At 38.1% G+C, this 21,198-nt stretch overlaps 1 protein-coding gene and 1 long non-coding RNA gene across 3 annotated transcripts in view; one reads left to right on the forward strand and one right to left on the reverse strand.

The window, feature by feature from the left end:
- Positions 1-21,198, forward strand: part of PCDH15 (protocadherin related 15) — an 878,455-nt gene that overhangs the window by 377,459 nt on the left and 479,798 nt on the right. Inside the window, exon 1 of one of the 2 annotated variants that reach the window (XM_080401544.1) lies at positions 5,010-21,175. The exons of the other annotated variant lie outside the window; for it this stretch is intronic. The gene's annotated coding sequence lies outside the window, so the exon portion shown is untranslated. Of the gene's footprint in view, positions 1-5,009; positions 21,176-21,198 lie in introns of those variants that run through there. 2 annotated transcript variants of the gene reach the window in all.
- Positions 1-21,198, reverse strand: part of LOC308069477 — a 302,542-nt gene that overhangs the window by 95,659 nt on the left and 185,685 nt on the right. The window lies entirely within an intron of this gene.

Here is a 21,198-nt window from a genome sequence, read left to right on the forward strand (position 1 = left end):
CAGAACTGGAGACAGCCACACTCTTGCAGAATTGAACATTAATGAGTGTTTAAAAATGCCAAGATATTGTGACACTCCTGCATATTCTTCTAATTATTGAAAAACAGATTAACATTTCCTTGGTGGCATTCCAGATCTTTGTCTTAACATTGTATTTAATCCCAAACTCTCCAGTTTTAAAAGAGATATAAATTCAGGTCTGTTAGTGCTGAGACTGCACTGCCTTCCTATTGCTTTATTGTCTCAGTGTTTTTTAAATTATCTAGTGCTGTGGTGGGTTTTATGCTGCAATTTTGGCCTCAGATTCTCTAGCACTCCCCTTCTTTTAGGCTAACTCTGGTTACCACTTGTTTGAATCCAAATGAAATACAGCTGCAGTCTTGCTTATAGCATTATAAATTATTTTTGGCTTGCTACGGCTATATTTTGCCTTTCCTAGGACTAAAAGTCAACCACCGCTTTTACTATTTGTTTCAAAAAACAGAGATTTGAAAAAAAACCCTTGGGATTCCCTTTCAGAAACAGGTTACATGCTGGGAGCAGCACTGTGGAGAATGCAGATTTTCTAGACCTCCCACTTCCCGTCTTTCTCCTTGTGTCTGAGAGCAGACCCGAAGAAGGCTCAGCCTCCAGCTTCAGTGGAGTTGAAGGAAAGTTATGATTACTGTTAATGACAACCTCTGGATGCCACTTGTGTCCAGGCCAGCCCTGTGGCAACCGGTAGAAATGTGTACAAATTTGTAGGAGTTTATTGTGGTGAAAGATGGTTTTATTTATAGCAGCAGAGCACTGTGTCACTCAGGCAAGCCAAGTTAATCAGGAGTACCACACAGCATGCTCATTGATTATCTCCCTGAGCATCTTACCTGCCTTGCTTTCTCTACGGAGTGTACCACTGCCTCTGCCCTGGATTTGTAGTACTCTACTGGGGATGATGAAGCCTGGCAAATGCAGTTTATAATCTCCCCACCTCTTCTCTCACAGGATTTGCATGGCTTCCACATCCATTTTGAGACTTCTGACCCCCCCCAAAGCAAATAATTCTAGTATTCAGGTTTCTTTTTTTTAGATGATTAAATCGTTTGGGATATCAGATGGTTCATTTATGTAATTCTGTTTTAATTATTTTAAAAAAGCATCACTTTAGGAAACCATGATTTTATAGTAGTGCCACAGACTAGGGTATATTTTTGTATTCTGGATATAGGAAGATGTTTAACGACCAAATCTCACTCTGTTGATGTGTAAAGAGGGCCTAATTTTTATTTTGTAAGTAGAATATCTTAATTCATTCTGTGCTGAATTTCAGGGTTTTGACTAAAAAAAAAAAAAAAAAAAAGTGGAAAAGCTTAAGTCCGTTATATCATGCTGGTGATGGGCCCATTAGAACTACACACACGTTCATTTTAGCCGTGCTGTTGGTAGCATGCTGGCAGGGAGAGAGGCAAATAGTCCTTGCACAGCTTATAGCTTGGTAGAAAGCGGAAGGCTGCATATACTAGGAGACAATTTTAGACAGCTTATGAACCTTGATTTTGTTTTCAAATGTATTTAATCCCTCTTTGAATCTGTGGAAAAGGCTTTTTCCTTGAGAGTGGATGTTATGATATGAATGTAACAAGTATTGAGCGCTGAAATAGTAGCAAGAGTTATATACATTCTGTAGCTGTTTAGGATGGACAGTTTCTATTTTAAGGGAAATCATAGCAATTTTTAAAGCACTTTTTTCATCTTATTTATATTTTATTTATTTGCTTAGTGCCTGTAGTTTTCTACTAGATTTATAGAGGGCTACACAGTTAAGTGTTTGTTTTATTCTAAGTAGGAGACACTTCAGTCTTCACTGTAAAGCAAAAAAAAAATCCATTTCCACCTAGTGATGTTTGGTGCAGACAGAAATATACAACCAAAAAATAGAAACTGGAGGTTCCCATCAAATGTAATGAAAAGTTTGAGTCCCTTTATCAAATTCATCTGATTTTTAGGTTTGTTTGGCCTCTTGGTGCTCTCAGTGGGCACACTAGCTTAAAATTGCCAGAGGGGTTTTCACTACTAGCTGTTTGAAAGCAGGAGGAGGTGAAGTGATGCTAGGAAAGCTCCTCCTAGGGGCTATGGAGAGGGCAAAACAGCTGCAGACCTTAACATACCTACAGCCGGTAGTGTGTCACAGGAGAGAGAGGTGGTCTTTGTTGGAGCCTGGGCCAGATTTGGAGACGCTTGTGGGACCGTAAAATGGCTTGCATCAGAAATCACAGCACTTATGAAAGAGCAACACTCATTCAGAGAGCTCAGCCCTGCTGATCTCCAAACAATGGGTTTGGCCCTTGGCACCAAGGAAGAGTCAGGTCCTCCCTGTATTTCTCAGTTATCAGTGAGATTGAGAAAGCAGAGGTGAGTAAAGGAGATAAAATTTCTCTGAGCTGCTGTGTCTGTTCCTGCATTTATGTTTTAATAGAGCAATTGATGCAAATAAACGTAGTATATACAAGTTCTCTATCTTTACCAAGCATCTTCAAGCTATAGCTTAGATGTATCTTTTGTGTTGTAGGGCAATGAACATGTTGTTAGCAGTAGAATCTACAAAATAATTCTAATTTGAAAAATGAGAGGATTTGTTAGGTAGAAAATTGGGATTATAGCAAGGAACAATTCAATAAAGTAACTCAAAGCTTGACCCCTGTACATGTGATAGGTGGGAAAGCTGTTACACTGGTTAGAAATTCAATTAGGAAAGTATCAAGGACTGAACATTGTGAAGTAGTGCAAGATAAGAAGTATAGTAATGAAATAATTAAGTACTTCTTTTGATTAAACAGGGACATATTTAGCGGTGGTAGAACATCATCTCACCAGGGATGCTTCTGCTGCTTCTCTGAATGACTTGATATCATGACTGGTTTCAAAGTAATGTAAATTTTCTGTTGATACTTAATTGACAGAGGTACAAATAGAAAGTCACAGTGAGAGTATGTTTAAAATTATTTGGATAATCTGAGCTTTTGGGCTGTTCCTGACGGTCTATGTAGTGAGATTTAATCATCATAAATACAGTAATACAGAAGAGAATGCCACAGAAGAACAAAAAATAGTCCAGTTGGGGTAATAAATGAAAAATACAGCTCAAGCTATCTGTGCAGTGCTCTTCCTTCTAGCAAGGATAAAACAAAGAATATCTTCAAGCTGTATACAGTGAGATAAGGCAGTAAATGGTGAAACATTATCCTGGAAGTGTAAAACGTGTTCTGTAAGAACATACTTTGATTCCTGTGGATTGGGCCCATGTGTTTCGGAATGGCATTACCGTATTACAGTGGTACAGCAAAGCACAAACACCTTGATTGAAGTTTTGGGGAGTCCGACTATGAAAAAACTCAGCCACAGCTGTCTGAAATCTTTTTAAAGCACCTTGCAGTAGGGTGAAACAGAAAAGGTGCTGAAATGCAGGAAGTGGATTGATGAGAATTAGTTGCCTCACTATTTCGAGAAAGTTATGTGGAGATGACAAGTAGTGGGATAAGATGAGAAGAAAGTCTGTCTATGTGTTTTGGGCATGAAAACCAATTAGTAGTGAGGGCGAGGAGATGAGCTGGAGTCGGTGACAGAAATGCATATAATCAGCTTGGGAGGCAAAATTCTATTACTGAAAAATCGTCACGCATGAAAGGCTGTGGTAGAAGATGCGTATTAATGTGCTGTGTGGTAGGCCATTTGTACTGCTTGCCTGTTTAAGGACATGTCTTTACCAACTTTATGAATTTTTCTGTGCTTCTCATTTCTAACCTGCCTGTATCTCACTTCTGAACTTTGGCCCTTTCAGCACTTTCTGTGATTAAGAAATACCTATGGTTGCTCTAGGGGAGATCAATGAGTATATGACAAATAGTTTAACCAGGAAGATTCTCTTTTTGTCAACTAATGTGTAGTCTGAGAGTTACTTCGTTGGTTATTTGGCTAGAGACCAAATACGACTAGTCTACTACTGAACTATGGTAGACAACATGACGAATCTATGCATCAAAATACTCCACCACTTAAGCAGCCCTGCATTTAATTGTGTAGCCACTTAAAACAGGATAAGGGTAAAAATGCAAAAAAGAAAAGCATTAGTCTGAGTTCATAAGCTCTCACAAGAAAGTACAGAGCAGCAAAATATTATCATCCCAAAATATTCCATAGCACAAACATATTCCTTGCTTTTTTAACTTTTATGTTTACAAGGTGTAACTATCTCTTTTTTTTGGAATGACCTTATTATATGAGCACAAAGAAAAAAGCTTTTTGAATAGTAGTAAAATACATCCTTTTTATATTAAACAAAGATGGAACTAAATGTTAATTTGCTTACAGAAAAATTTAAGTCATGCGATCTAGGTTTAAATTTTAGATACCACTGCTATGAATGTTAAAATACACGCTGCTTGCACAGTACTGTTCTTCTCATTCCTCTGACCAGGGCTTCTCACATCTTCCATTGCACTGGCAACTTGCTGTGGAGTTGCTGCCTGGCAAAATTTAAATTTCAGCTGATGGAAATAATAGCTATATTCTTGGCAGAACTGTGAAACAGGATTTGTAAAGAATAAGGCATTGCTTGACAGAGTGAAAAAGAAAAGGGGAAAAAAACCACGTGGGGTGGAGAATGGCTCTATTCATGGGCTGTGTCAGTAACGTGCAGAACATTATTCTGTACAAGTAAGAGCAGAATAATTTTCTGGAGAAATGTCTGAATTAATAGGGACAAAGCTGTTTCTTATTACTTGGCCCTGGACTTTTTGTAAGTGTGGCGATATTGTAAAGGCAGAATTCTTTGCCTTTGCACATTTCAAATATTTTAATTAATTTATAAAGAATTATTTAATGACACTGAGATTTGGCTCTTGTGGATGGTACTGATCCTTTTGAATAAGGTATAAGAAGGTGCTGGGTTTTAATATTGTCTTTGACAAACTTCATTTAAATTCTCAGTGAATGAATATCTTCTATTATTTTAACTATTTCCTTTAATTGCGTTTGTGTTATAATTTTACTTTAATTTTATAACTTTATTTAAAAAAATGTTAAAACCTCTGTCTCTAAATGGTTTTCTAACATTATTTTAGATATTAATCTTAAGTAAAAGAAAATAATTGAATATGCAGTTTCTAAGTTACTGCTTTCAGTCATTGAGATCTTTATAATGGTGAGAATTTGTTACCCTTGTATAGCATTTCGGTTAATTATGAAAAATGAGATGTGATTGTTGTTACCTTGTTCCTGACTGGGCTTCTGCCAGCACTTCAGTTAGCAATCATCACACTGATGGGAACAGCTGTGAGGCCAAGAATGAAGCAGACATGGAGAGCAAACTCTTATTGAGCTGGACTAAACTGGCACCTTGAGAGGACATGGCAAATTAGGATTGGAAATTTCAAATCTTGGCAAGTTGCCCTCTTTAACACATGATTCCATTAAGTCTAGGGTTTTACACTGGAAGACTCAGAGACATGAAACACCTTTTGCTACATTCACCCAGTGATAAGCATGAGGGGGCCTACCCTTCCCAGTGCATTGGCTCCTCCACCCTGCAGGGTGTCACTGGTTACCTATAGATCCAAATGATCAGTTTGGGATGGGAGTGAGTGGTAGTGTCTGGGTGAGAGAGCAGAACTTGCCTTTACTCCATGAATTTGTACTCATCAACAACTGCAATGTGTTCTCGTCTACCAGGGGTGAACGTAGATATGTTGAACCACATAACATGGTATTCGACACAACTTTTGAAATACATTGCAGTTGTTCCTCTTACCCAATTCCTATGCACATAAGCAGGCGAACTGTGGATAAATACAAATGGAAACACATTGTGAGCCCGGACTAAATTACAAATGGGAGAATAAAAGGATCTTTTCTCTAAAACCTATTAGTTGAAATTTTAGTCTTTGTTTAAATTTGGTTATGTAAACCTCAGCTACTGACAGCATGTTGAAAAGAAGCTTTTAATCAATATTTATTTCTTATTTATGTTCGTACATTACCTGTCAAAAAACATGAATTCATTAATAAGAGGAAACATCCTGCAAACACACAAAGGTTTCTTATGCTCTTTAATTTACTAAGCTAGTGTTCTAAATGCATTGTTTTTACTATCTCCATAATATTCTTGAATGCAAGCACTAGAGTCTGGACTTTGAAACATTTTTCAATAGTGCTGGTACAGTCCACTAAAAACACTATATAATCTGAATGCAGGTTTTATTCTCTGTATTGCAGATGTACTGACTGCATGTCTTCTAAGAACTAAGCTGTCTATTTTTGAGTAAATTTAATGGCATCTGTGATGAATATTGTTTCTACCAGAGACAAGGGAAAAAAGCTAAGCTCCCTGTTTCTGAAGAGAAGCAAGAACTCCACTAAATATGTGTAAAAACAGATACAGAAAAAATGCAATGGTGCCTCGGTAGCTGAAACTAGAAAAGTTGTTTAGAGAAATAACCAAAGACAAATGTATATGTATATATGATAGTATTGTACCTAATAAAAGGGAACAACTTTAGAAACAACCCTCAATTTCTTGCAGACAGCATGGATACAATTTGAAGGTATCATATGGCATGTCCCGAACATGCTAACTATCAGAAGAGATATGAGAAAGTCCAAAAGAAATCTTTCCTGTCTAGAAGCAGGGAATGGATAGTTGCTAGAAATACAAGAGGTCTTCAGAAAGCTGAAGCTGTGTCCAAGCAAAGAAAAAAGATCAATACCAGGCAGGTTAAACAGTAAGACATGCCAATGAAGAACTGGAAGAACAATTTGAAGAAGGCATGAGAACTAATAAATTCTTTTGCAAGCAGGCCAGGTGGAAAAAGGTGACCACAGACCTTGTAAGATGAGTAATATAGGCACAAAAGGAATAGTTGGAGGAAATAAGACCAGAATGGAAAACGGGAATGAGTATTTTGCATCTGTATCACTACGGAAAAGTTTCAGCAGGTTGCCAAGCTCATTTTTTGAAGGTGGGTCCTTCCTTGCAACCATATTGGAGTTCCTTGGAGCTGTCATCAAGTCTGTAGACAAAGAAGAGTGGCTGATATTCAAAAAAGCATTGGGTGCTGTTCTTAGCCAAAGGCTCCAAGAGAAACTGAGCTACTGTGAAATAAAAGGGAAGGTCACATCAATAAATGATGGATAAATAATTGGAATTTGGCAGCTGTTGTCTTTCCTCAGTACCTTCTGGAAAATCAGCTTAATCTCCTTGTTTGAGTACATGTTGGTAGCTTGGCTTGGAAGAATGCTAATCATCATAGTTAGCCAATTTTCATCTTCAAACTGCTTTTTAGCTGGATCACTCTTTTGCTTTCTAGATAATGCTGTTTCTGAATTCTCTCTCTTTATTTGGGTTTGCATACTTAGCAATAGGTTGCCTGTGAGCTGTTAGTAAATCTAGAAGTGTTGGGTATTTTTACTGCAGGAGTGTGTTAATAATCTAGCACCAGGCAGCCTGCTTGTTAATTGCTCTTACTATGATTCTGCCACTGTGAAGAAAATTGTGTGTGAACTGCTGCATGGATGGGAAAAATGTAGAACTTATACTAACTTACACTGTAGCATTTGCTTTAGGATACATTACTAGGTAGTGTTTTGAAAACTAGAAAGATAGTGTGCGTTAATGTACAACACAGCTTATATTTTTAAAACATTGTGAACATTTGGGAATTTTCTACAAAATCAAGTTACACTTTATACTAGCTTTTGCATAGTCTTTTTATGCACGAATGTGCAAAGACAGTTAGATGTCTTTACCCCATGCTTAAACTCTCTGTGTGGCTTGAAAACATTTGTTAGCTCTAGGGCAAAATAGCATAAGCATGAAAGCTAGCATTAAGAGTTAGCCTTTTTCATGCGCACCAGAAATCACAATAAACATATTTGATCATAATAAATGTATTACTTAGCATTCAGCTCCAGATCTTCTGTTTTAGTAGGAATGGTAATATTTTGACCTGGAGGTCTGACAGCATTAGACTGGCTTGATTGTTAGCCTTACCTATTAACACATGATGGAGTACCGTGTGCCTCATACACCGTGTACCTCAAAGCATGATGCCAATTATTTTCACTGGCAAGCTGTCACCTGGCAGAGTGACTCTACTTTTGCAATTTTCCCTGAAGTATATGAAACTAAATGATGCACAAACAAAGCAGGACATGTTTTATTTAGAATGATTGTTTCAGGTGTTCCTGTATGAAAATCATTCTTGGGGGAAGTGTACTGTAGGTGCTACGTATTTAAACAGGTGAAAGAAAGCCAGATTTGAGGGTGGAATAAGCAAGTGTTTGAGTCAATTTGTTGTGTGTTACCTTGGCTTTTTTGCATTGCCCAATTTCACATTTTCTTTCTGTATTTGCTTTCTCCCAGTTTCTCACTTACTGCTGTTCCTTGTCACCTTTTCAGTTTTGCGAGTAGCAAAAAATGCGTGTTACGAACAATTTGGATTTAACCCACTGGGAGCAGACATAGTCTCCCATTTAGACCTAATATGAATCATGGAATTTTTCTATTTTTAACTCAGTTCATTGCAAAAGCTGAGTCACCTTTTATGACCAGCATGTGGTCATGTGCCATGTGAACCTCCAGTTATATTTTATGAATATCTGTAAATTTTTTTTAGGAATGCTCTAATATTTGCCATCTTAAGGTAGCTGGTGATAGTTGGATAAAAGGGTCTGGAAGCAGTTTGGTTTACAAAGAGTGCAGTCATTTTCACACTTGCATCTTAACATTAGCTCCTTATGTTAATTGTCAGCTACAACAACATACCAGGCTAATGCACAGATATTTAGTAGATTTCCTGTCTGTTCTGAATTTCCCAGGTGATTGCCAAAGATAATTCTCTCCTGCTCACTAAATTACAGTAAGTTTCATTTTCATCATTGAAAAACTGGGATGAGACGTGTTTCTGCCTCAGTGGAATGAAATTAATTTGTGTCTTGTGTTTTGAGACCATGGATGTAGATGTCATTTGTAAGATTAAACATAGATAATGTCAAGGTTTCATTAATAGAAAACTAACCATTACCTTAAGTAATGTATAATAGAGTTTAACAACTATTTGTTAGCATACAGATTTGCAAGAACCTTCATTAGGACTCTTCGTGGTCATAAAACAAAACAAATCCGATCCTACTAGATCTGATGACAAAAAAAAAAATCCCTCTCAGTTCACCACAAGGGCAGTTAGGCACTGGATGTCCACCTTTGAAGATTGTAGGATTGTTTGGTGGGGACCTCACCTCCCTGAGCAGGGGCTTTGGACTAGAAACTTCTGAGGACACACACACAGACACACACATGCACGCATGCACACGCGCGCACACACACACACACTTTTTTTCATCACTTTTTTCTTCTTAGGGACTGAAAATGAAACTGGTACTGTCTCAGCAAGTTTGGTAAGGAGGTAAAAGCAGGAATTGTAATAAAACACTTTTCCAGTATTAGTTTCATTTCAGCATATAGCATTTTGATCACCTACCTTTTTTGGATTGTGAAAAAAGCAGAAAACTATTGGCAGTGAATGTTGTTATTGGAGATCGCATAGAAGTAGAAATTATTTTTAGTGTCTAGAAGTGTAAAACTGAAAAACTAAACTGCAGAGGAGTTCACATAGAACAGTCCATGTTAAAAACTCGCCAACCTGCACTAAGCACATAGTGCTAATGAAGACATCCTGGTAGGTGTTCAGATTTTATTTGCTGTTGTTGATGAACCACAAGAGCTTGAACTTCCTCAAGAAGTGAGGAGGTATTGATATTTATAAAGTAGCTTTCTGGTAAGGAAATTTGGTCAGTTGTCTGCCTGGAAGTTTGGCTGTGCTCTGTAGGGATTTTTCTTTTTTCCCTTGTTTGTTTTGTTATGTTTCAAACCTACCTTTCCAGAGACCTCACCTACATCAGCTCAACACCACTAATCTGCAGCATATTTTATTAGAGATACGCTTTGAACTGAGCTTGTTGAGAAACAGAACTAATCCTTCCAATTGTGAAAGGGAGTTGGATATATGGAGCTGGACACTGCTGCTTTGTGATTTTCTGTGGTGGATTGGTGCTTTCTGGATGAATCTCAAGTCTGTGTTTCCTTAAAATGAGACAAGTGGATTAGAGAAATATAACATAGAGGACCAATTTTTCTGGCAATCCGTTGAGTTAAGCAAGGAAAAGTTTGTTTGCCTTAAATTGAAAGGGCTACAGAGATAGTATTTTGCAGTATTTCTTAAATCATAGAAGGGTTTCTTCTGCAAACTGAGCCTGATTTGTTCATTTTCTTGCCACACTGTGAAGCTTGTTATTTTTCCCAGATATCAGAGGGAAAAGTTCTTTGGCAACTTCTGCAAAAAAGGAGTGGGTAGATGGAGACTTCCTTTAAAAGCATACTTTATCTGTCATCAAGAGAAATGTGTGAACCAAATACACCTTTTTTAGTTTGTTTTGTATTGTTCCAAGTTTTTGCATTTTGAATTATTTGTAAAGCAACTTCAGCTAGAAAAATACCCTCAGTAGTAATGAACACAAACAAATGCTATTAAATATCCAAGGCAATTAAATAACTTACCTACTACCATGCATGTTGTGGTACTTCTAACATTCATAGGTAAACAAGTTTAGGAATGAGAATACTGAGTTAATAATACTGAAAGCGCTGCAGCAAAAAGAACTGTAATTTTTTTAGTAAAAAGTGAGAAACAAGTTTCATGTATTATGTATACATTTATAGTTTATTATAAGTAACAATAAACCCATAGTATTTAAAATGTGTTACTGATAAACGCATCTGAATGTGTATACAGTACTGCAACAGGAAGGGAGTGTAGAGAAGAAATACGACAAAAATCGTAGGACTTGTCTTTGTGTTGCTGCCTATATGCATTTTGATATGGAAATGCAAAAACTTTAGATGACTTGGATAAAGTAAGGTTTTACTATTTATTCTTATATAAATCATCCTTCTTGGGGGGTATGGGGGTTAATTTAGAAATTATTTCAGAGAGAACAGAACCAACCCTTCCTCCTCAGCAGCTTTCAGTAATGTAAAAAAGACATTGAAAACTGAGACAGTAAGATACAGCCAGCCTCATTCCAGATTCTGGTTTTAATCGGTGTTTAACCAAGAGACAGCTAGGTGAAAATCGTTGATGATTCACAGTGTAAACTATAAGCAGTAGGTATTAATATATCTATAAAACATGTTTTTCTGCAAGAATAAATTGGTTCTATGTAAAAATAATGTCCCTCTTTTAGGACTGAAGGATTGCTTATGGAAAAGCTCCTTGTTTGCCTTTATATAATCAGGCAAATATAAAAGTAGGGGTTTAATAACTTACTGCGAATGAAGTTGGGGAAAAATAAACCTAAATTAATATTGCAAAAAAATGTTGCATGTTATTTTTTCTCTCTTTAGATCTTAAAATAGATGCATTCCTACATATTTCAAAGTTCTTTGTGAATTTAGCTGTGAATCACTCTTTCTCTAAATTATTCAGGCTGCAAAATGAATAAGAGTAAAATCAAACTGAAATCACAAACTGTGCTGTACTGGAAGTGCATGTAACTAGTTTATCTAACCAACACAGCAGCCTGAACTTTAAGCGCATAATCCATTTACATGTTATCAATTACCCTGTAATAGTTATATTATCAAATTATCCAGTTAGGAAAGCAATCACATATGTTACCGTTTTTCAGAGTTATCAAATATTTTAGGCCATCTTTTAACAAATATTTGACCTAAAAGCTTATTTTCACCAATTTAAAAAAAAAAAAAAAAAAAAAAAGCCAATTCCTTTCATATTTGAAAAAATACAGACATAAGGAGATCAACGTTCATTTTCAGAAATGGAAGCAGACTGGTCCTGTCCCTGCTATCGGCCTCTTTCCATGCCTTTGATAAACTGCAGCAGACCCATCCTGTGCTCCAAAACAAACACTGTGCTGAGTACAGCCCTGTGTTTTGTCTGCCCTGCAGGGATTAATGGCCATGAAATTCTTAACTCTAGAAGACAATGCAATATTTTAGCCTGTAGTAAGATAATAGCATTAATTACATAATGTGAAGATTATGGACAACCAAAAAGTGCTCATGTTGCATATAGAATTTTAAGCTAGTGCAAAAATCCTGCCCTAGTGAAAATCAGATGGCCATCCAAAAGCCTCAGGTAAGTTACGGGAGTTAAATTTTTGTTTTCTTAGGTGTAAAGGTTTAAATAATTGCACTTTTTTTTTCTTTTTTGTTCATCTAAGATTCTTCCCTAGTGCAGGTACTGAACTGAAGGAATGCCTGTACACCACATCGTTTTTCAGGGATCTTGAATTCTTTACATATGCTGATTGTCTTGAAAAGTCTTTATTGGGCCTGTAGGAAAGCCCGGGGAATTAAAGGCTCTGTTTTGTTTTGTTTTCTGGAGACAGGTACTAAGAGCTAATAATAGCTGTTAAAGAATCCTATTGCTTCTCTTTCATTAAAAGAAGATTGAGGCCAGGCTTAGATCAGTTAACAGGAGACATTAGCAAATGAGTTGGTGCAGGAGGTCCAGGTAAAAGGTTTTTGTGGCTGTAATGTCCTGCAGCAGTTTCAGGATTGTATTGTGCAAAGGAAAGATATTCCAAAATGCAGATGAAGTTTTTGTACAAGGAGCTCTTCCGTAATCTGTACCATGCACATGGGGGGGGGGGGGGGGGGGGGAGGGGTGTGTGTGTCAGTATGTTTTGGAATCGGTGCTGAAGCTTCTAAAGCCTCTTTTATACTGAACATAAAAGCAAAGGAAGAAATCTGCCCTGCAAGTGTCTGTAATCCCCCAGCCTGTGTGGGATATTAATGCTTGCTGGTTTGTATATGAATAGAAGCAAGGAAAATTACCTTCAAGTTCTGTACTTCCCTTGCAGCCTGCTGAATCAATTCTGCTGATCCTTATTAACTGGCCTCCAAAAACGCAGGGTACTAAATACCTCCAAATTCTTATTAAAACACTGTTCAGATTTAAGCAAAATAGACGTCATCTTTGTGTTAAGAGACTAAAGAAACGCATGGTGTGAATTTCGAGCATCTCCTTTGGAGCTGTCAATTGTAAGAGGCCCTAAGGTTGCATCATGTGCCGGTTGCAAGCTGTTGAGTCTGCTCGGGACAGGTGCGCGGGGTATTACAAGAGCTATGAAATTCTAGCCTGAGAGGTAGGACTGGTACAGAGCGTGCTGCCCTGAAAGCGAGGAACACAAGTAATGGGGCCACCAGGTGCAGAGTTGGGTTTTGGCCAGAGAGATGAAAAAGGTATTGTATTCAGGGTTTCTGTTCATGGAAGTAAGTGTCTGTGTGCTTTTTTGGCTCTTTGCGCAAGGTACACAGAATTTATTACTTTTGTAAGTAAATAGGTGGCATAAATAGCTACATAGTTTGTCTCCTTTTTAGCTTTATGAGTCTTTGCAAGGTCTTCAAAACTGCGAATTTTCAAGAACGGAGCAATAATTATACATCAGAAAACCATTTCTTTCAGTTTAATATTTCAGGGTAAAATGTATCTTGGAATCTGGATTCTGTATTAACATTTGTGACATTGATTTGTCAGTCATTTGTACAAATGAGATTTTTCCCCAGGATCTAGCCTTTTTGAAGCCTTCCTGAAAAAACCTACTTAACCCATCCTGGCCACAGTTTATCCCTGCCCTAAGCCCTGGGTTTATTTGGTGCTGAAGGGGGGAAGGTGGTCCTAAAGGCTGAGGCAGACTTACTTATCTCATGGTCTCCTGGGAGGTAAAACTAAATGAGCTCTGAAATAGAGATATTCTATTTTCAGAGAAATTTTCAGCAACAGGCATTAATTTTCTCTAGGCCATATGGATTTTCTCAAAAGAGTGAGCATTTAGTGGCTGTAGGGGAATAAAATTCCTGAGTTAAAATGCTGTCTTAGCAAACCTTCAGGAGCCACAGAGTCACTCTTGGTTCTTTCTCAAGTCCTCAAGAGGGTTGTCAGGGTGCCTTTCTCTTGGAGGGGCACTATCTTACCAAGGCTGTCTCTGCCTTTCCTTTTCTTAAGCATATTTCTTTCTCACATTGTATTTAATCCCAGAATAGAGATTTCATTGTTACTTGGCGGATGTTGCTGTCCTTGTCCCCTGAAAAGCACCTGCCCCCAAGTTCCTATCGGTGCCTGTTTATATGATTACATATAACTATACACGAGGGCTCATCCCAAGACAAGACAGTGGCTCATTCTTTCCTCTTGTAAGTTGCATCCAGAAAGCTGAATAGAGGAAGTAAACAACAAACATAAGTATTACAAAACGTTCTCATTCTGCACAAGTTAATTTTAGAGCAAAATCAAAATTTGTTCATGGTTTAAAAAGATCTCCATCCTCCTTATTAGTGTTGTTATAATTGCTGTGACTATTTTTCAGTAGTACCTTAGATTTACAAGTGGCATTTTGACCAAATTAAAAGAGGTACATTGAAAGTTAATGGTAATCAGAGGATTTTTTCAAGATCCCAACATAGGGATGCTGCATTCCTTTGCAAATAAGAAATTCTTAGAGGTTTCTTTTTTTCACTGTCTGCACTTCTTGTACTCCTCGCTCTTTCTTTTCTCTCTCGTTTCTCTTTTTCTTTTAATTTTTTCCTTTTCTTTTGGAGGGGATGGCAGTGAGGAATGGGGAGAGTGCCAAGTTGTTTGCACATCAGCTTTCATAAACCAATTCCTGCTGCATATTAGGATCTGCAAATTAGTACATACATACAGACACAGGCAAAGAAGGAAGACTGAATTTCTGCAGACTTTCAGCTGGTCTTTAAACAAAGCAGAAGAGTCAACATATGAGTCGTGGTCAGGTCTCAGGGGATACATACATATTACCCCCACCAGGCTCACAGTGGCTTCCTCTTTTCAAGCCTGGCAAGCTATTTGTGTCCTGGTTTTGATCTCATTTTCCTTTGCTGCATACTGTTTCTGTCTGTTTTGATCACCACAATTTTATGTGGCGAAGACCGAAGTTTTGAATCTTCCCAAAGAGAACTTGTTATTCTCTAGGGGGAAAAAAGTCAACTTTCATTCTTCACTGTGACTGTCTTTGATTTGTGAAACCGAGTGGTCCATAAAACAGCACTGTGGAAGAAAATGTGATGGGTTCCAGGTAACGAACAGCAAAGCTATGAGCAAGTTAACTGGCAATAGGTAATATAAATCATGCAGTCAAAACAGCCAAAGTTTTTGGTGGAGCCAGTAAGGCAGCATATCATCACTGGGCAAGGTTGATTGCTCTTGCAAGGGAAAGGAAACACTTTCCTTTTGTTTTTTTAAGCTGAATAAAAGTTAGCTGCCTGTAATGACAGCAACTGTTGCAGAGGTGTTTACCTATGTGTGTAAGAAGGAAGTTTTCTGTTTAAACTGTGCTCACAGGTACCAATATGATGAAGGTAATTCCCAGGGGACAGGGACAGGAGCAAAAACCTGCCTTTGTCATGCCATATTCTAGAATGGGAACGTGGCACTTCATAGAAAAGGAAGAAGATTGGCATAATCAAGTTTAACAACTTAAAGTAACACGTGATCTAATTTAAGTTCTGCTATAGTCAAAATTATATGTAGATCTTTGGTGAAGTGTGCTACTTTAGTGTTTATCATCCTGAAAATTCACTTCCTAATTGAAATTTTTCATTACTTAACCTATTTGAGTGGAGAAGTTGTTTTATTTTTTTCTGGATTACCCAAATAGTTTATCTCCCCAGCATAAATAAATGTCCTTAGGCAAAACCAGCTGAACTGTGCTCTGACATGTTGCTTTGCAAAGAAAATGCTCATAAATCACTTTACTGTTGTGAGAATTTTTTGTTGTTTTAAGGAGATTAAAATCTTCCTTCCCTCTCTCTTACAAAATGTATGCAGACACTTAGAAATGAGTGCTTCTGTCAGGAATGGATCTATGTTCATACTTCCTTGATATAAGCATTATTTCCTATTTGTATCATTATATTCAGCAGGATCCTAGCTTTTTTAATATTATTCTTATTTAAGATCAATGGAGTTTAGTTGCACTGAATGTGAATGTTGGCTTTCTAACTTGTATAAATCATAAAATGAAGTGCTGTTCTCTCTTGAAAGTAATAATTGGGTATAGATCACAGAATGATCTCAGATGAGAAAATTCACTTGAATGCTAAGGCTTCTGTTTGACAATTAAGTGTACCTCTGTGATTCAAAAAGGTAAATGTGACATTTTTTTCTGAAAGGGTGCAAGGTAAGAAATGGGGTTTAAGTTGTCAAGTTTACATCAAAATTATGTTTCCTTCTGAATGTATAACAATAGAATATTTATTTCTGGATAATTGTAATTCAGTACAATGCAAACAAAATCTCAGTTTTTCTTCATTAATGAGCTGCTGTCTCATTATATGAAGATTGGTAACAATCTGATATTTGATATTAAAAGTTGATATTAAAATTATAAGCAAGAATGCAGAATAATTCCAGTGTTTCACATTTTGAGTTTATTGGATATGATTTGTCATTATTCTTAATCTGCTATCAGACACACCATGTAACAGATGATCCGAGCAGCAGAGAAATTTGCAGGATCATCTGTATTATTTTGTAGCTGAGCTGGTTTTACTATTCTGTGTTGGATGTTGACCTGCTAATGTCAAGGTCATTATAGATACAACCAAGTCTAGCAAGTACATTATTTAGATAAATTCCTCTGTTTTGAACTGCATATTGAGGGCATTGAAGTGATTATCATTGTGCCCTGGACTAACTCCATTCCAAGATTATTATTAGATTTACCTGAGGCATATACTCAGACTTGTTGAGCAGGAGGTACTAGGGACCATAATCCTTCCCAGGGCCCTTGTTTCCCTGTACGTATCCCTTAGGAAATACATTTGTTTCTGCAAGAGCACTGTTTTCAGCCTTGATTCACCTTGTGCTCAGAGCATGGTCTACTCATGGGTTATTCCTTACTCTTCCCGTTATTTTTTTTTTATTTGGAGAGGAAGGAGGTGGGATAGGAGGCACCCCCAATCAGCTGCACGCTTGAACTTGGCATCCAACACCAATTGTGTCTTTTTTTCTTGCACTGTTCCCATAGCAAAACCAGATTGCTGGCAGTGAAAAGCCTGAACACCACCAAGGAGTAAACAATATACCTAGGATCTTTCACTGCTGGGTGGTTTTTCTTTTTTATTTTTCTTCTTTTTTTTCCCCTGGATGTCTTTCAACACATGGTCTTCTAAAGCATTCTGCTGCTGTGAGCAGGTGGCTAGTGGAGAACACTGGGGACAGGACAGAGGTTGGTCAGAGCTCAGCAGGCCCTCTGGTTTCTTACAGAACTGTTCCCATTCCTGAGAGCTGCAGAGCGGCTGCACAGCAATGACTTCATGTGCTTACAGAGCATTGTCCTGGAGTCCATTTTCAACCAGTATGTTTTCACCAAGCTAGACTGTGAGCATTACTTCCCTTAAATCAAGATCTCATCTGATCCAGTCTGGATAAGTAGAAGGGAACGAAGCATGATATTGATTCCAGGAGTAAATCTGAGTGTCCTACCCAGCAGTTACAGCTCTTCAGGATGAGCTCTCTGTATCGGTTTTGCCGGAGTGTCAAAACAGTTGGAATCTGTGCTGAAAAAAGGGGTGTGGGCTACCTGATCTCCCTTAGTCACATCGGGGCTTCTTCCAGATGCTGGCACTGTTGTGACAGGAGTTTAGTCTCAGTAGGTACTTCTGCCTGGTGGATATGAATCACAAGAGGTGTAAGTGCACCAGCAATGAAATATGTATGTGAACAGCATGCTCTGAAGGATGGTGTATTGTATGTCTGTGGAAAAATATGGGTGTTGAAAAGCTAACAGACAGTTGACAGTGAAGTTTGAAATTCTATACCTTTTTTAAAAGCTGATTATTGCATGATAATGTTTGGGAAGTGGTGTACCAGTGGAGAGAAAAAGGAAATGACAGCAGGGTAGAAGTGAATTCCACTGAATTCAGGATGCGACTGCTGAGACCTCAGCACTGAGAGAGGTCCTCCAAGAGCCCCTGAGAAGAGTCAATGAGGGGAAGAAAGCATGAGAAAGGAAGTAGGGACAGCCAAGAGGATGACACAGAGAGGAGGATGGAAGGAAAAAGTGATATGATCACCCAAGTACATGAGGAAATAGCACAGTAGAGAAAGAAGAGGTTGCAAGAGGGAAGAGGTGCACCAGAGACAGGAGGAGAAAAGAGTGAGGAGTAGGAATTGGTGGGAGTAGGCACAGAGGAAGTAAAGGCAGTAGCTGGAAAGTTGGGGAATGGCAAGGAAGGAGGAACAGAGGTGTATCACAGAGACTTGGAGCTTGTCAAAGGATTGGTGCAAATATACAAGGCATGGAGAAAGAAGAGTTAACAGGAAGGGAAAGTACAGGAGAGCTGGAAGGAAAGGAGGCAATAGGGATAAGAAATTATTGAGTTTAAAGCAAGGGAGCTATTTTAATGAGGAAAAATTATGTGAGCATAATCAGCATTTAGAAGGGAGACAGAAAAAGGCATTGTTGAGATCTGGACCATATTTTTAATTATGTTTTCATGATAAAATATAAATATGGGTAAAACCCCCTATATTACAAAACTCTCTTCTCCATGTATCCCCTTGCATTTGGCAATTACAGAAGGAGAGTGAAGGAGAGGTTTGAAGACGACAGCATAGTGGTTCTGCAAGTAAATTTGTACAAGTGGCTTCATACATACATTGATGAGGGAAGACAAAAATAAGGGCAAATGGATGGTGAAAACAAACACCGCTGGTAGAGCATCAGCACAGGTTTCTTCGTTCCTTTTGTCGTCTCATCTAAAAGGACCTAACAAGGGTGTTTCTGAACAATCATTCTCTGTTAGCACAAGCTATGTAGCGGTTGCAGATATTGAGGTTTCAGTTCAGAAAATCATCAAAGCATAAGGAGAGCCTTCCTTCCTCTTACTCCTTTGCTAGGCTCAGCATATGCATATGGAGAGAAGTTTTTCTTAACCATAGAAGCAATTGTTCCTAACACTCATCTGATTCAGTCAAACACTGACGGTGTGGACTGCTGTGCTTTTTTCTGGAGGTGTTTCATCCAGCTCTGGAATACTTCAGCATAAAAATTAGGAATGGAGTACAGAGCAACATATGGAGATGGAAAAGGGATAAGGGGTTTATCTGCAAAAGATTTTAGACTAGATTGTTAATCATATTGGTCTTTTCTGTATAATTCATAAAAAACCCACAGGTCCTTCTGTAATGTTTTACCCTGTTTCCTGTAAGAACTGAATCAACATAAAAATGAATTTGGGGAATACTTAAAAGTATTCTTAATCCACCTTTGTTCTTTTCAATGTACTTTAAATATGTTTCCATTAACTTTCACAATACTGCACAATGTGTCTGCTTCTAAGAGCTACTTGACCCTTGCTCAAAGTCTATCACATAATAACGCATTAACATAAAAATGATTCTAAGAGGTGAAGTTGAAGGCATTGAGTGGTTACAATCTTCCTTCCTCAACTGGATAAGAAATGGGAAGAAAAGTATTTTATATACACATTGTACATTTCTTCTACTGCATTATATATATCCAAATGATGGAGAGTTTTCAACAGCAAATAAATAACAGCTATGCAGAGCATTTAATGAAGCAAATACTGCCACTGCTAACTTCAGAAAAGAAACAGAAAATCTGGATATTCAGTGTTCTGTGATTTGCCATGGGCGCAATGGAGAAGCCAGATGCCTGCATCCTTCCTGCTCCTCATAGCTCAAGTCAGTCTGCTCCACCCACATGCACAATAAGCTCATTGGCACTAGGAAGGTAATTATTTGCTCCCTGCTTGCTTATTGTATGTGCCTCAGCATTGTAAAAACTGGCAATGCTGCTGTTGTGTTTAACTCATGGTGAAGTCTTTTTTCTTTAATCCTCAAGAGTCTAATATTAGTAGAGACTCAGAATTGCAGAACTGTGAACTCTTGGTTGTATTTTAAGACCCTTATGCTAAACATTCACACTTATTCAGAGGAGAAAAAGTAAATTAACACTGTGATCCAAAGGTGGAAACAAAAGGGTAGCCCTGGAGTCATACTAGTTGGTGGGTTTTTTTGTAAAGGCTGATAAAAGTGCATTGAAACTCACCCTTTATCCAGAATGGAGAAAAAGATTCTTTGGAGCAAAGTGGATAATTCTCTCCTGCTGGTTCTCTGGCAGGTATGTTTGATGAGCTGTTTTCAGTTTGTGTGTGTGTATTTGAGGTGGGCATCTTTTTCTTGGAAGCTCTCGATGATAATTTAAGTTTTCTCTGTTTTCTGAGGGAAAAATGGAATTGGAGGAGGGGAAGAACTGAAGGTGAAAAAGTGGGGAAGGTGTGGACAAAGCCTAAAAGGGAGAGCTCAGGCTTCTGTTCAAGTAAGAGAATGGATACCCCTGCCAAATGATGCCCATAGACTTTAGGAACAAGCCTTCGTCTACAGACATCAGAGAATCATGAGGGGAAATACTGCTCTGAATTTAGGGAAAAATATTTATTTAGTGGTGAAGAACAAAAGAATGATCTACAGTTTCTGTCTCTGACCATTTGTCACAGAGTTGCAAAACATCCTGTTCAGAGAACAGGGATCAGAATTCCCTGGAGAGCAGTTGCATAAGGACACCAGAACAGCAGAGAGGAGGGATCTGTTGTTGTGCATTTGTTACTGTCATCAGGTAACCGTGTGATCATTGAGTTAATCAGGGTAAACATGCATGGCATTGGTAGTAGGTGGTCTGGCAACTAATTCACAGTCAGAAAGTGCTGGTCTTAATTCGTCTCCTCTGATACTTTTGGTGCAGACAATAATAATGAATGGGCCAATCTTTTTTTTTTTGTTTTCTCTTGACAGATGATTTAGGAAGAAACAAAATGCTCTTCTCTAACAGTAGGATTTTAAGACCTTGGGGACTCTAAGGATTTCCTTCTTTAATCTGTGGGAATTAGCCCTGACTGACAAGGAACTAGCATGCAGTTGACTTACAGTCCTCAGTTAACTTGCAGGTATATGGTATATAGAACTACGGGAATAAAGCGGTTCTACCTTGAAGTGGAATTCCTATGAAGATCCAACCAGAAGTGTCAATGCTGGAACAGAGGTTGCCGTTGAGTCCTGGGGGGAAATCAATACAGGTTGGATAGAAAAAAGTACTTCT

This window comes from Falco punctatus, assembly GCF_963210335.1.
Source record: "Falco punctatus genome assembly, chromosome: 9".
Classification (NCBI taxonomy): domain Eukaryota; kingdom Metazoa; phylum Chordata; class Aves; order Falconiformes; family Falconidae; genus Falco; species Falco punctatus.